Source organism: Cottoperca gobio, chromosome 3 (genome assembly GCF_900634415.1).
Source record: "Cottoperca gobio chromosome 3, fCotGob3.1, whole genome shotgun sequence".
In the NCBI taxonomy this organism is placed as follows: Eukaryota; Metazoa; Chordata; class Actinopteri; order Perciformes; family Bovichtidae; genus Cottoperca; species Cottoperca gobio.
In genome coordinates, this window is record NC_041357.1 from 27,498,322 (window position 1) to 27,510,663 (window position 12,342).

Sequence of the window (12,342 nt, forward strand, 5' to 3'; positions counted from 1 at the left end):
TTTCTGCGCAGTCTCCAGGTTGAGAAATAGGAGCGGGGGAGCCCACAACCAAACACAGGAATGATTTCACAATTACTCATATGTTTGACTCTCAGCTTTCTGTAAACCATGACAAAGATAGTAGCTCAGATTTCAAAGCTATAAAGTTGTTGTCCAGAAATGACCGCTGATTGCTGATGGACGGCCTATTTCCACACTAGACCTCTTACATAACGGGCTGCAAATGTAGATTAAAAGTGGGAGAAATATGTAGCAGTAAAAATGCATCATGCTGGATGTTGATCAGTTCTCATGCATCATTATCAACATTCATTTGTAGAACTAGCATTTGGGTTCAGGCGATATTATTTGAGTTGGTTAGGTTAGTAGCCTACAAAGTGATTCTGCATTAATGATTTAGGCTGAGCCTAAATCAGCCCATCCACTGGTTACACATATAAATGGGTTAATGTAATCTCTGTTCTTTCATCAGTCTGTCATTCTAATGAAGTCATTTAATTTAACAGACACAATGCTTTTGTTTCCTGACGTATGTCAGACATCGCTAAGTTACTTTGTCAGTACAGAAGCAGAGAGACAGAAGCAGAGAGACAGACAGGACAAACGTTATTTGAAGTGATATATTGACATCTGGTGGCGGGATGTGAAAACTCACCTCAGGAGAAAAAGGCCCCAGTGAACCATATACAACCACAAAACTGCGACTGTCATTTATCATTTTCTCTTGTTTTGGTTGTTGCATCATAATGTATCTTATTTTGAAATAAATCGATGTAATGATGAAGTATTCCCATACTCTAAAGTGGTGCAGGTGTAAGTCATTTCCAACCTAATGTATATATCTGCATATAAATAGGAAAATAAAAGGCCACAAAGGAAGACGATATGTTGTGGCATGAATATCTGCAAATACAATATTTACTAAAATCATTCCAGTGCACTGGAAGTTGGACTTCAAGGAGCATGTCCAGAATGCTCATTATAACGATGTATTTCATTAGCTGTAGTATTTTACTGTTTTCTATGCTGTGACACGTGTCACGATGCTATATCGAGAACTAAATTCAAGCACCATAACAACTACTATTTGTATTTGTTCATTTTAATTTGTTATCTATTTGTATTGCTTTCCCACTGTACCTTACCTAACTCCAGGGAGGTCATGATCAAACCACGTTGCAGATCACTGACTCATCACAGTCTGAATATGAAATAAGTTCCTAATCGTTTCCATAAATCCAGATCACAATGTAGTAACTCCACACAGAAACTGTTTAAGTAGTTGCATCATCATCACTGCCCTCCGGTGGCTGACACACGCCTAGCATCTCTGTCTGACATGAGACCCTTGGAGCCAGTCTTCTTGACTGACTTGTAGTCTACGGTACAGATTAGGATTTACTCTAACTTTCTTTGACATCTCTTTGTTTCCGCTCTCATACTGGATTACCCCGTACAGCATATGAGAGGAGACTCTTTAATGGAGAAGGCTGAAGGAGTTGTTTTTTTTTGCACAGAGATCTGACAGATGGATAGCTCACAAACAGGATTTTGTGGTATATCTAGCAAAGCAATTTCCCGTCCCTTTAGCCAGAGTACAGTTAATTTTTCATAGCCAGGGCTGCTGTTGGTGGTTGGAGAGTGAATTTAACATCCATTTTCCAACAATATCCAGGGCCTGTCACTTTGGAGTAGGAGCTTTATTTCATGCACTGATACATGCTGCCATCTCCTCTAACTGACACACTCACAGTGATCTCTGGCAGAGCCGGGGAACAGGATGGCTACCTATTAAATGTACATGGGTCTGCCTCTCCAAATAGAAAACGCTGAGATGTGAAAAGTTGAGCCCCAGCTACAGTAATTGAATGCCTTTGTGCATATGAATGCAATTTTGCAGGAGAAAGTGGCATAAAGAGATTTAGATGATAAGGTTTGATTTGCATGTAAATTGTTTTCTTTTTTCTGCCTCCGTTGAATTCGTAAGCTCCATCTAGATTGAAGCGCCACACAATGTGTGTGTGTGTGTGTGTGTGTGTGTGTGTGTGTGTGTGTGTGTGTGTGTGTGTGTGTGTGTGTGTGTGTGTGTTTTGATGAAATACTGTTGTTGTTGTTGTGTTTTCGTTTTTTTTTTTTTAATGTGCATCTTGTTGCTGTTGATTGCAAGTGCATCTCTTCCATTTGTAGTTGTTTGTTGTTGTGAAGGCTGATTTAAACACAATCATGGTTGCATGCACTGCTTTACACAAATACAGCTGATTTGTGCTTCAGCGTTTACACCGCAACACAATAACACATGTCCCCTTCATTACGGACTGTTTCTTTTTAGTTTGAACTACTTTCAGGGATTCTTACATGTAATACAACTTAATGTAATGCTGTCGTTTTCTTGCTCTGGTCCTACACCATACAAACTCATGTCATTAATTATGAGGATGAGTGGCTTCCTCCAGCATGCCAGCATGGCCTCCTCTTGCGACTGGGAATGGGACATTCTGGACATGCAGGCCAGGCGTATCATGGCTCTCCAGCTGGCTCTGCATCTTCAGGCCCACTGATTGACCCCGGTCCAGCTGAACAGACCGCGGCCCTGGATGTTACCCTCTTCACTCACCCCGGTCCACTGGCTTCTGCAAGGACCCAGACAGATCCTCTGATGGGTCATCAAACCAAACTGCCTGTATGGTTGGCGAGCACCAAGGTCATGAATGACAAATATCACAGTCCCACTGCTGCTCCATCCCCGACTCTCCTCTCACTCCTACTCAGAGTGCTTGAGAGGATAGAGTGTGTAGTGTTCAGTGCTGTTTGGGCCGGGCTTGAATACATAGTTAGCCTGGGTGTGTAGTTAATACTGACACTGAGTGGTTTAGAATCAGTCTATTGGCATTGTTTGTTTTATGTGCTTTGCAGGAGTAATTAAGCAATGGTTGCTGAGTAAATGAATGCAGCAACAGCCCTGTCAATAAATCTGTTTCAAGATAACTTAATTTGGCTAAGCACTGTGTTACAGAATACTGTGACACATATTATATCACTCGGTTTGAAACATTCTAATGATGAATTATTGAACATAAATCCATTATCTTCAACATATTTTATTTATGAATGCACCAAGACACTGGAGGACTTTAACACTGCAGGGTAATTATTGTTCCACATTGTGTCACCACTCTACTCTCAGATGCAACAGCCAGAGCAAACTGCAATGAATCAAAGAATTGCGCGTTTTGATTGACGTTTTGTGTGTGCACAAGGCCCAAAGCGACATTAGCCGAATTGCTTTATTTAATGCTTTCTCCCACATTCTGTTTCTCTTTTAGCACGCCTTGTAAACACTGATGCAATAATGCATTCCATTATACAGAGGAGACGAGATGAGTGTCTCTCGTGGCTCCTCTCCATCTCAATAATAGGTCAACAGCTGTATTTAAAAAATTAATCACATTCTTGGCAGTTGCAAAGGTTAGCTGCAACGCTCTGAGATGCAATATTGGAAGCTCAGATCAGCAGCAAATCTCGACGGAGATGAGGAAGAGTTGCCTTTGATGAGTACAGCATGTAAATGATTTGTGTGTGTTTATAGGACACGGGGCTGGCCCTGCCTCACTCCAAGACAGCGGTGTCGGCACCACTCTGTGGCAGAGGCTGGCAACAGCAGATGGAAATAAGCAAGAGAGGGGAGGGTTGACCCCGCTACAGCACTTCACAGTTTCTACTCTCTTTCAGCAGAATAGTTCTCTTTCTTTTTCCTCTCACAGTCTAGCTCTGTTTTCACTTTAAGCCGTGTTTCATTCTGTTTTTGAGTATATTTGAGCATCTGAGAGAGTTTGAGGTCTCATTATCAGAGATATGTTAACGTGGCAGCTGCAGGACTTCTGCATTAAACACACCTTTCCCAAATATCCCTCAGGACTCAAGATGTGAGCTTTGACTTGTAGTTACTCTGGACAACAAACAGCTCATGTGTTAAAGCTCCGTCTCCTGATGGAGACATTATTGGCCAGTTAGTGTGAACTCTTAAGAAATTGAAATATTGATGCCATTCTCACATCAAAAACAAAAGACTCTCGAATATATCTTGAGGTACGAGGACATGCAGATGAAATATGAATGTCTACCTTGGATTGCTTTTAGTAATTCTGAAATATTCACGGTGGTAATTTTGGAGTGCCGTGTCTCCGGCTTGTTGTGCGCGGGCTTGACACTTGGGGATGAATTTTTCAGCAGTGATCTGATTTGGTCATCACAGTAAATGGATAGCCTTGATAAGTCAGGAACATTGTTTCCGGAATCGTCGGATGAAAATGAAACACTGTGTGATGCAAGTGATTGAAAGTGTTGAAATGCTGCCGTCTGTGTGGATCTCTTGACAGCTCACAGAGCCGCGCCGCAGACGAGCTATTATGTCGTTTGCACATGTTGCTCTCGGAAGCTTCTGCTTGTCTACCAGTCGCTTTAACATATAAATTAGTAAACCCTTACAATAATTGTCGGGCGTACTTCACCCCAATGTTCTTCCTTCACTCGGACACTTTGTGTGAACAGAGTTTGGTTTCTAATCTGACCGTTTCACCTCAGACAGAGTTCACACATTAACACCAGCTTGTTATGCTAATGGTGATTTTTCTCCCTTGGAGTGTAATTAAGAGTGAAAAACAATCAGAAGATAAGTAATCGTCTATTAAAACAGAAGGAGAATAGTGTTTCCAAAACAACAGACACCCTTCGGGAAATCAGATTCACTATCATTTCCTTTCATTCATTAAGAAAAGCAGACGAGCAGACCTGGCAACTCCTTCTCGTCTCCTTCAGCTCTAAAACTGCCTGGCCTTCTGTTGACATCATTTCTTTGCCATGCGATGTCTTTACTTGCCAGGAAAGAACAGTTTCAAACCCAGGTCATCATTTCATTTGAACGAATACATCAGTTTTGAGAAGATGCTGCAGAGTCAGTCAGGTGAGATCTTAAGCTACCTCCGGGTCTTCATTCAGGGGACGTGTACTACATCCAGGTGAGCAGCTTTAATCTGATTCGATCACACAAACAGACTAACAGGATTTAAATTGATGTGTATCTTTTTTGCCTGTATTACGTGAAACAGCACATTTCAATAACTGGAATGATTTACTTTTCTCTTGCTCCCCTTCCCCCCCGTCCCTAAATTTAAACATCAGTCACATTTGAAGTATCTCAAACAAATCCCCGCAGTCACCTGACTGATCCTGCTTCCAGGAAGACAAGAGTATTAAAGCTCAATAGGCCATTCATTATTATGGTTAGGGCCCACCGACACAAATTCCAGACAAAAGTGAATTTCCTCTTCCTCGTCAATAACAAGCTCGATGTCACCTCAGAAGGTGAGGGAGCATGATTCAATAAAGTTTTCTCTCTTTTTTCTCTTTGACCCCTAGTCACCTTGTTAGTAAGACGGAGTTGAATTACACTTTTGTTTTTTCTCCAGCAAGTGCCCTACAGGCTTCCTAGAAACACACCCGCCTATAGTGTATGAAGCTCTGATAACACAGCTCCACCTTTGTAGCTCTCCCACTGTGGGAAGATGCATTTTAGCTTCATGTGCATTTTTATAAAGGGACGATACAGATCCCTTCCTCATAGAAAACAACATATGGGGTTTGTATGAGTTCACACTCCTAGCATTATGGCTTATATAACCATGAGTCCAGTAACTGGACTGTGCTGCATGAAAACAGCTTTGTTGTGTGTGATTTAGCCGCAGAGGTGTGCCGATGTATGACCCAGTGTTCTGGCCATGGAAGCCATGCCTCCTCCTATTGCCGCTACCTGTGATCTGAGTCTTGTCGGGTCGTGTCTGCCGCCCATAGGCCCCCCCCCCCCTGTGTTTTTAAGTACCGGATAGCATGCACGTCGCCGCCATCCATGTTTGCAGGATATTGAAAAAGACCTTTTTCAGGAAGCTGAGGCCCTCTGGCCATTGGGGAGCAGTGATCATGCTGCTCCAAATTACCATATCACCTTTCTCCATTCATCGTAACACACAACAAAGTCAGATGTCAGATGTCATGCAACGGGCTCCTCTGCGTTGCAATACCTTAACAGAAGTAGCATGAGAAGAGAATTCCATCAGAGCGTATTTATTGCTGTGTAAAATAATACCTAACACTTGGCAGCCGGTAACATATCTTCCTGAGTGCATTGTGTTGCATTGAAATGTGACTAGAAATGAATCAATGCACACGGAGGCGCTGATGCTATTACTATGCAAACCAGATAGATGGCTTACATTTAATTTATATAATATTCCCCGTAGAATCGTTTTTATTACCGGGGATCTTGCTAGGAATATTTGGCCTATAAAGAAATTAACTTTGTCTCTTTGCTAAGTACACCAATGCATCAAGCCATTATCTCCGTGATAGATGAATCATATTTGATATTATGCAAGACAAATGTATTCATATTGCATATTTTTCTAATTCTTTTCCTGTCTGACCATCTGTGTGTGTTACGTCTTACCAAGATTAATCCGCTGATCCTATTGGGATAGAGGGCAGGTGTTTTTCCCTAACACTCAGTAGTAAGTAAGAGCTGGCATCAAAGCATAATCCATCACATTAGATTTGAGATTTTTGTAATGTACCAGGGACAGTGATTTCCACCATTGAGACCTGATTTATTCTGTATCATCATTTCATATCTGTGTGTGTGTGTGTGTGTGTGTGTGTGTGTGTGTGTGTGTGTGTGTGTGTGTGTGTGTGTGTGTGTGTGTGTGTGTGTGTGTGTGTGTGCGATATGTAAAAGTAATATGTAGGGCATTGTGAATATCACTGACATATGAAATAGTACTTTGCGTCCTTGGATCAGTGTGCTAAATCATTTAAGCAGAATGACCCTTGACTGGATTAGAGGGAGGAGGGTGAACCCGCAGTCGAGACAAAGGGCAAAGGTTGCCCTCCGACATGGTCACTGTTGACCCAAATTCCATCTATCCTCAGCTACAAAGATCCCATGATTATTTTTCCAGGAAATTGCAGCATTTGATCTCACCTACACCTCTTTCTTTACTTAAGTGGCCCTGGGTTAGGTGTGACTGAAGTCAGACGATGATTTACAGAGACAACACTCACCTAGCACGCTGTTCGGCCTGTTACAGCCAATGTCTTACATGTGCCCTCCTAAATTCACTTATGTAGAACACTTGTGTTTCCCAAGGCGTTAGACAGGACGAGTGGATGCACAGACAGATTGCAAACTAGTGTTAATGATCGGCCTGTCAGGCAGAATCTGTATTACTTAATCTCCCGGTCCTGCTGTACATGATCAAAGCAATGCAAATGCAATGAGGTATTGATTTCTGCAGCATCCCCGCTCTTGCACTTATATTACTCCTTTTATTGCAAGGAGCTATTGTCACTTAAACAACCTGCAACAAGAGAGCTGGTCTTTCTCATGTTTTAGTTAAAAGATGTGTTTTTGCATGATGTTAATCTGTATGTACTGTCCTTTATGGTATGCAATGTATGTGCAAAATCAAGTATTTAGATATCATTGCAGATATGAAACATGTCAATTGAAGATCAGTGGATTAAAGAGGATCCAGAGCTGAACTAGAGGGTTTGCTATGATGTGTCCTAAATGCTAATCCTGTCAGCTTTTCACATTGCCAGCTGTGACATTAGAACATATTGTAAAAGTTATATTCTGTGTGATTGTCTCTAAAAACCCTGTCTTCACAGCTGATGGGCTGTCCCTAAAACACAGCACATTATAGAGAGCGAAGTGTAATTGATGCTGTTGTGATCAAGAAGTCTGTCCCAATTTGGTTAAAATCGTTGTTTCTACTCATGAAGAATGTGACTGGACAGCAGTGGAATCCATTTCAAGTCCCATTGTTGAAATGTGAGCAGCCACAGTGAACTCTCTGTCACAATGAAACATGGTGATTAAGACAGCCAGTGGGAGATGAAAATGAATTCCCTCGGCGCTGAAGAGGTGTTGTATGGAATTGTCACAGGTCACCCTCCAGGCGTCTGGCGCTCGCAAAGTAATTCATCCATCGCATTATCCCAATAATGATACATTTCAAGCATTATGAATTGGGATGTTTCCTCACACAAGACTTTAAATGATATTTAGGTAAAAGGTCTAAGGATCATTAGCCTTTTGTTGGATTCCTCACATGCTGCTGTTGCAGACTTGAGATTCTGTTTAATCTCCAAAAGCAATTTGTGACATAGAGAGACGGACTGAAGTCTTGGCAGGCCTTTGTCTCATAAATTATGCGCAAATTAAACATTTATCCTATTTATTTTCTTTCACACTTTTTGGTTTTCATTCTTAATCTTTAATTTGTATGAATATCACTAATGGAATTTAAATATGTTGGACTCCTTGACCCTTCAATAACTGATGTTTATGGCCACCTGGGGGCAGCAGAATCAAACTGTGAACACAGGAGTATTATTACCACCGTTTAAGTTGATCTGGCAAACTGGCTAAAAACAACATACATATTTACACATCGAGCACTAGGATTATTTTACAGAAGGAAATATCTGCCCTAATGTGTCCGTCTGCCGTTTGGTGCAAGACAGAATTGTAAAGTAGACTTTTAGAGACACATTCAAAAGGGTTCATTGAACCCGCTTTAATTAGCGATACAATATGCTACGTGTAAATCTATGAAAACTTATTTTAACAACATAAAACCATTGTATTCAGCTGTTTTCTTCTGCAACTTTTACAAAATAGTATTGTGTTATGTGTTAGTCTTAAAGCTGCCTTCAACACATTCTGACGAAGCCAATCAATGGCTAGAAAAGCCTAAATTCTTTAAGTTGGAAAAGTCTGCATGTAAGTAAAGGTGTGTAGCAAACACTTCTCATCACACTTGGTTTGAGTTATCCACTTTAAACATTTGTGAAGCTTGTTCCAGGTGTTATCACTAAGATAATGCATTACTTCCAAATAAAAACAGGACTTAAATTTGCAGCTTTCGCATTAGTTGGAGCCCGTTGCGTGTCTTTATATGCAGTGTGCCTGGAATATAATCCCCTTTATGCACGTGATCTTCCTTTATATCAGATTCTACAACAGAGCATTTGGGAAAAACAGAACTAAAATGTGCTGTGTGCTGCAACTTAATACATTTGGGGGGGAAGAATGCAAAACACTCTTGAAAAATGTTATGGAAGCTTCATTTATTTAGTTCGCTGCAGATTGATCATAGTCACTCAGTTCAATCAAAAGCAGCAAAGAATGTTGCACATATCATGTAACATTGCTGTTTATTGGTCCCGTATGATTGCAGGTCTTTTCAGCAATGCTGTCTGCTCAACTCACACCCAAATAGGGGCTGCGCTTGTGTGTGGATGGCACCCTTCAGTTTTCTAATTGATGACTACTGGGTGCTGTCCGACGGAAGCAGTCTGCTGGCAAACACACGGGAGGAAACCACTGCCAAGACAGCTTATCTCTCAGATTGCTCTTTGAACTTCAGGCTTATGAGCTGCTGACAAACTCAGACGCTGCATGGCGGCGTACAGCAGTGCCCCTTCCCTTCCTTCCTCTACTCAATCCCTGAGACCTTGTGGAATCTACAAAGTCAACATTAGAGTCTAAAGAAGGGAAATATCCTGCTGTTTTTCCCTCACAAATGTGTGCAATCTTTGGCGCACTGTGATTCCGACTTAACTCTAAATGGAAACAGTGTTGTTTCTTTTCTTTCACGCCACCACCTAGCAGCAGAACAGCGTGTCAGACCATTTTCCTCTGGATAATTTCAGACATGAGAGGCCCGTTTCAGCCCTCTCCAGCCCCCCTTTGCCCGCACGGCCTGGCCTTCATTAGGCCGACTTATTGGTTGCACATGGCCAAAGTGGACTGCGTGTTATCCTCACGCAAAAGGTGCTGAGGAAATTGCTGAGTCTTCTGTCATAAGACGAGGCCTGAAGGCGATTTCCTCGGCTTGCTTTGCACGCGTGGCCTGGCGTCAGCCCGGTGGCGAGGGGAATAATGAGGCTTAGAATGAGCAGGGCCTTAAACCTGCCAAGTCCTCATGCCTCACAGAAAACTGATATCTACTGTGTGCCGGACACGGAGCCCTGAGGGATCTCTGATGCCGTCCTGAGGGAGATTAGCTTTGCTACCCTTCACCTTGTATACTTCCTTTCTTAATTCACTAAACTAATAGTGTTCTCACACATCAGGGAGATTATTATTTTCGGCTTCTGTTAAAATTAGATGTAGTGGGGTAATTCATATGATGTGCAAAACATTTTCTGCAGGTCTGCTGAAGGAATTTAGCATCGGCTCAATGTAATGCAACCCATCTGATGTGTTTATTAATAGATATGTCTCCTTGCAGGAATGCAGAATTTCGGCTTTCACTTTGAAATGCTACATACGAGATAAAAAAAAAGATAAGGGTCAAAAGGTGAGTTTATATATAAGCAAATGTGATCCATGCATCATGACATACCTGTCTAAAGAAAGGCATTGATGAAATGCACACACTTACACATGCTTTGTTATTATGTGTTTATATGTCTTTCAATGTGTGTGCTCTTGTGCCCTGGGTGAAGATGAAAAGTTTTTTGGACTTGTAACCCCTCTTCCCCTGCCGGTAATCACCCCAGAGCCCTGTAATCCCTGGCGCATGCAGATGCCGCCGGGGGAATATTACTGTTCATAATATTAATCTCCTCTCAAATTCCTTTCTGTTACCAAGATGAGGGGCCTTGTGCACCATGTTCTTATGGGTATTAAGTGTGCTACAAGAGATTCATCGAGAGGTAGATTCTGACTCGTCAGGGATCAAGCCCAGCCTGAGGTCGTATCGCTGCTTTAAGGAACACCCGCGAGCACGCAAAACCCATCTCCATATTCTCATAAACAGCCTGACATGAAAGACGCTGTGCCACAGCAGGGACTCAAATCCACACCCAGCCCACATGAATCATGTCAGCCTGATCCAGAGGAGGGTTAAAGCCTCTTTAAGGTGCTCGGTCCCTGGCTGTGATACCTGACTTAGCAGCAGGTAAACCCCCGTGCCACAGGGCTGAGGAGAGCGGCATTGTCTCCATCAGCTGATCAAAGGCACACTTCTAAAACCACAGGAACAGCAATGAATAGGAGCCTGCCAGATGGATTGGAACCTTTTTCCAATTCAGCCGCTGTTCATCATCCTGTACCTGGAATTTGGCATTGTAACATTTGTCGTACATAGCTTAGCGCCAGGGTGGATTTGTGGCTTATCAAAAGGCCTCAGCACAACAGTGTAATCATACTAAGCCTCTGGGAATTTATTATTTAAAAAAATGCAAGGCTAATGACCACAATTACTTTAATCATAGAGTAGCTGTGTTTGAGGTGTGGAGACACAGAGCATTTAGCTAATATGAGCTATTAGGCACTCTGATGACCTTTTTCCCAAATGACTAATTTCTCAGCTTTGCTCATTTTTATGCTGATGATGTAGTGCATCACTTGAGTGTATTTCTTTGAACAAGAACCTCACGAGTTCAGGAGTTGAGTTGCAGTCTTGCAGATAAAAGCCTCACCCTGTCCTTAACTGGCGCTCTGTATTTATTAGTTAATGTTTTTTTCCCCCCTTCCTCATGACTTGTGAATGTACTTGCCTGAGATGTCTGAGTGGGTGTGGAATTGGATGCAGTCCACTGTGTCACTGGGAGTATTTATGCAATCAGGAAGCGAGCAGGCAGAGGTGCAGTGGTGCCAGTGGCGTGTGAAATCTGCCGGCAAGATTGACACTTGGATGACGGATACCTGTAAAATACATTCACGGCTCTGAGGAGGAAGGATTATTTGTCTAGTGTTACACAAAACACTCAGCGACACTACTGAGGGATTCCATCCTCCCCCGATGGTATGCGAAGAAACCCAGTCTGAAGTTAGGCTGAGGTAAAATAAAGAGAGAGGCCTACGCTGCAACATTCAGATCATTTTGATGTCTGGGAAATGCACATTCAATTATAAAGGCAGCGCTGCATGTAAAGCCGTTTGTTCAGTTCCCTGAGCAACAGCCAAACTGAGAACTTGTAATGGAAAGTCGTTCTCTTGAAACAGTGATTTACATGCCAGGTGTTTGTGTTCTGCCTTCACAAGACATTGGATGGAAATCTACATTATTTCTACATTATGTGTCTCCATGTCTGATCTTGTAGAGAGGAACAAAGAAAGATGGAGGAATTTGTAATGCAGCATATTGATCGGTGTTAGCCGGTGTCTCTGTATCGTTCTCCTGTAAGTGGTGTGGCGTGTTATGACCCTTAGCTTCCCTCTACAGGGGTATTAGTCACCATTAGCTGTTCTAAGGTCACCTTGCAATGAGTCGACCG